The sequence below is a fragment of the Mandrillus leucophaeus genome, unplaced genomic scaffold (genome assembly GCF_000951045.1).
Source record: "Mandrillus leucophaeus isolate KB7577 unplaced genomic scaffold, Mleu.le_1.0 Scaffold71, whole genome shotgun sequence".
Classification (NCBI taxonomy): Eukaryota; Metazoa; Chordata; class Mammalia; order Primates; family Cercopithecidae; genus Mandrillus; species Mandrillus leucophaeus.
Genome location: NW_012107697.1, coordinates 1,433,502 through 1,437,989, shown reverse-complemented (window position 1 = coordinate 1,437,989; position 4,488 = coordinate 1,433,502). Strand labels below are relative to the sequence as shown.

The 4,488-nt window shown below is 45.0% G+C and overlaps 1 protein-coding gene across 3 annotated transcripts in view; it reads left to right on the top strand.

Moving 5' to 3' along the window:
- The first annotated feature begins 1,052 nt into the window (after positions 1–1,052).
- Positions 1,053–4,488, top strand: part of IFT46 (intraflagellar transport 46) — a 21,890-nt gene continuing 18,454 nt past the window's right edge. For 2 of the 3 annotated variants that reach the window (XM_011964884.1, XM_011964882.1), the window contains exons 1-2: positions 1,053–1,339; positions 2,046–2,142. The gene's annotated coding sequence lies outside the window, so the exon portion shown is untranslated. The remainder of the gene's footprint in view (positions 1,340–2,045; positions 2,143–4,488) is intronic. The other variant, XM_011964883.1, reaches the window with a different exon arrangement.

The following is a 4,488-nucleotide window of genomic DNA, read 5'->3' as shown; positions in this document are numbered from 1 at the left end:
TAATTTTTGTGTTTTTAGTAGAGATGGGGGTTTCACCATGTTGGTCAGGCTGGTCTCAAACTCCTAACCTTGTGATCCACCCGCCTTGGCCTCCCAAAGTGCTGGGATTACAGGTGTGAGCCACCGTGCCCAGCCAAAAAATTATTATTATGATTCATTATTTATATTTGAGATGGGGTCTCGATCTGTTGTTGCCCAGGCTGGAGTGAATGCAATGGTCCAATCTCGGTTCACTGCAACCTCTGCCTCCCTGGCTCAAGCAATCCTCCTGCTTCAGCCTCCCAAGTGGCTAGCACTACAGGCGTCTGCCACCACACCTGGCTAATTTTTTTTTAATTTTTAATTTTTATTTTTAATAGAGTGGAGAGGGGCGTTTCTCGCTATGTTGCTCTAGCTGGTCTCAAACTCCTGAACTCAAGCAATCCTCCCGCCTCCGCCTCCTGAAGCGCTGGGATTACAGGCATGAGCCACCACACCCGGCCTCCAATATTTTATGTTTCTCTCTCCCTGACTTCCCAAATTAATTATGTCCACAGTTTGAAAATATTTGTTCCTTACGTCTCCATTCACTCATTCCTTGATTCATCCACCTGATGAGCATTGTTAGTGTCTAATTTCTGCAATGTACTGGTGTTACAAAGTTTAAATATTAATTAGACACAGATCCTGCTTTAAATAAGTTCACAGTCTTCTTTAGCAAATAAGAAAGACAGGACACAGAGTAAACTTTGAACCTCAGATACACAAGGAATAATTTATTACTGTAAGTATGTCCCATGCCATGGCACCCTGTGGAGGGGAAAGACTACAGTGTAATATAGTGCTAGAAAAGGACGTACAGAGTGCTGCGAAATTTCCCCTGGAGAGTGTGTCTACATCCCTGTAAGACTGATCTGGGAGGAACTGCAACCCCAGAGATTGTTGTCCTAGGGGAACAAACGCACACCCTGTTTCCAGATTGGAGGGCTAACTCTATACCAGCCCGAAATTTATCAACCGGCGTTGCCACCCGCATCCGCTAGATGCCGTAACAGATGCATTTACTAAAACCATAGACAAACAGGCGACTTGGCCGCCCAGAGAGGCTTTATCCGTGGCCCCTTGATCTTCTTCCTGCGCAGAGAGTCTTCGCGGGTGAGGCGTAACGTGCAGGAGGTCTCACGAGAGTGGAAGCAAGTCTCGCGAATTTTAAAATTTATCTTTTTGCCTAGCGACTGACAACAGGCTGGTTGCTTGGCGTGGAATGGTAAAGTGGCCTGGCTTTGAGACTGGAGTGAGACCCCAGCCCTAGGCTGGGGTTCTTTCCATTATAGAGGAGACGGATTCAGAAGGGCTACAGGTAATTAGTACTCACCCCAGCAAAAAGGGAACTGTTTTTCTAGAGAGGCTTAAGAGGACTCCCCTTTACCCCATTCCCGGTTACCTCGTCCCATCTCCGTGGTAACTGTTCCTTCGTCACCTCACCACCAACCGTCCTGCTTCCTTTATTCACCAAGAAACTTAGGTGGGATCCTATCTGCAAGATAAGGGTGAAATTGGAGGTAATGCTTTTCTGATTATTGAATGGGACCGAGAGACTGGAGTTTCCCTTCTCTTCCGGGACCCTCCCACCCCACCCCGTCTCACCCCACCCCACCCTACCCCAGAGGTGGCTCCAGAGACAGAACTCTTTCTAGAACCTCTACAGCCTCCCCTGAGAAACCTCAACAGCCTTGGCCATCCACATACGACGAATAGTGTTCTGCCCTCGCGCGTGATGGTACAGCTTTGGGAAGCTGCAGAAGTTGGCTTTCTTTCCCTCCACGATTCCCTCGTTCCTCAGCGAGCCTGCCAGCAGTTCCTAAATAAGGGCTGCAACAGAATGACTTAACTGCTTGACCGAGGGCCAGGAAACCTTAAGGAAAGTTTGGATGGGGTGACGGTTTTATGAAAAACTAGTTTCTTGAGTAAGGAAGAGGAGCCAATGCTGGTTTGGAATATACCTCCTGGCAGAGTGCTTGATGTCCCATGATAGGAACTATGTAATCATGTCTCCTTTTGCTTAGACCAAGGTTATTGAAAACCAGACATATGATGAACGTCTAGAGATTAACGACTCTGAAGAGGTTGCAAGTATTTATACTCCAACCCCAAGACACCAAGGTAAGAGAGGAAAGAAGAGAAATGGTACTCAAAGAGCAGGATGGATTCACAGTTGTCTTCAAGAGGTTCCTATTTTATAATAGCAAATGTTGACTTTCAGAGTCAATTTACTTCACTTGCCATTGTTTGTTTTCTAACTAGTTAAGGGGGAGAAATCATAGCCTTCCAAATTACAGGATCTTCCCCCAGTTCAGCCCTGTCACCATTTACTTCATATTACTGCTTTGCTCACTATCTGCCAGGAATTCACTGTACTGTTTTTTTTTTTTTAACATGTTTTTCCCGGCTTTGAAGATGCTTCATAACCTCCCCTTAGACTGCAACCCCAACCAAAATCACAGTGGAATGTTTTTAACGGGCTGAACACTTTATTTATTCAACAAACTATTTTTTGCTTAATTTTATAGAGACGAGGTCTCACTATGTTACCAAGGCTGATCTTGAACTCCTAGCTTCAAGCAGTCCTTCCACTTTGGCCTCCCAAAGTGCTGGGATTACAGGTGTGAGCCATCGTGCCTGGCCAACAAGCATTTAAAAATGCCTACTGTGTGCCAGCCTTATGCCTGGCACTTGGGTAAATAGTGTTAAATGACACAATGTCCTTGCCATCCCGATGCTTGTAATCATGGGAGGCAGATGACAAATGAGTACACACATTCCAAATGTGGTAAGTGCACACCGATGGAGGCAGATTGTTTCTGTTAAGGAGAGTAACAGTGAGGAAGGAGACCTACTTATTTTTATTTTTATTTTTTTGAGATGGAGTCTCACTCTGTCACCCAGGCTGGAGTGCAGTGGTGCAATCTTGGCTCACTGCAACCTCCGCCTCCTGGGTTCAAGCAATTCTCCTTCCTCAGCTTCCCGAGTAGCTGAGATTACCACACCCAGCTAACTTTTGTATTTTTAGTAGAGACAGGATTTCACCATGTTGGCCAGGCTGGTCTTGAACTCCTGACCCCAACCGATCTGCCTGCCTCAGCATCCCAAAGTGCTGGGATTACAGGCGTGAGCCACAACTTCCGGCCAGAGACCCACTTTTGATAGGGTGGTCAGGGAAGATCTAAAGGGGTGACATGTAAGACTGGTAGATGGCAGGGATCCAGACACTGAGGAAAAGTAGACCAGGAAGAGGAAACAGTATGTGAGATGTGAAAAACCTTGAAGCCTGAAAGAACTTGGCTTAGTTTGAGAACCTGAAAGAGACCAGTTTACGGTAGAGGGGACTCTACCGTATGATATGGTCAGATCAGAGAGGTAGGGCAGGAAGCATAATAAGCAGAGCTTTGGAGGCTGTGTTGCTGTCGTGTGTGGAATGGACTGTTGGGATGGCTGAGTTGAGATGATAGTGGCTTGACCTCTGGTGAGGAAGTTGACAATAAAGAAAAGAGGCAAATATGGTACAAGACAGATTGTCGTAGAATCACTAAGACTTGCTGATGGATTGGATTTGACTCGAGTTAGGAATCAAGGATGACATCCAGGGTTTCTGTTTGTTTATTGTGGTAAAATATACATAACATAAAATTTGCCATTTTAACAATTTTTAAGTGTGCAATTAAATAACATTAAGTACATTCACAATGTTGTATGACCATCACCACTATTTCCAGATCATCCCAAACAGAAACTCCATGCCCTTTAAACAATAACTCCTGATTGCTTGCTTCCACTCTTCCCTGGTAATCATTATTCTACTGTCTCTATGAGTTTGCTTGTTCTGGGAACCACATAAGTGAAGTCATGCTGTATTTATCCTTTTGTGGCTGACTTCACTTACTGTGATGTTTTTAAGGTTCACCTGTATAGAATGTAGACTTTCTTTTTTAAAGCTAATATTCCATTGCATGTATATGCAAGTTTTTTTTGTTTTTTTTTTTTTCTTTTTTTGAGACTGAGTCTCGCTCTGTCACCCAGGCTGGAGTGCAGTGGCATGATCTCGGCTCACTGCAACCTGCGCCTCCCGGGTTCAAGCGATTCTCCTGCCTTGGCCTCCTGAGTAGCTGGGACTACAGGTGCACACCACCACACCCAGCTAATTTTTTTGTATTTTTAGTAGAGATGGGGTTTTACCACATTGGCCAGGATGGTCTTGATCTCCTGACCTTGTGATCCACCTGCCTTGGCCTCCCAAAGTGTTGAGATTACAGGCGTGAGCCATCGCGCCTGGCCTATGCCACATTTTTTAAATTCATTCATCTGTTAATGGACACTCAGGTTGTTTTCATGTTTTGGCTATTGTGAATAGCACTACTATGAACAGAGGTGTACAAGTGTCCATTTGAGTCCCTGTTTTCAATTCTTTGGGACCTAGCCACCTAGGTTTTTTTTTTTTTTTTTTTTGAGACG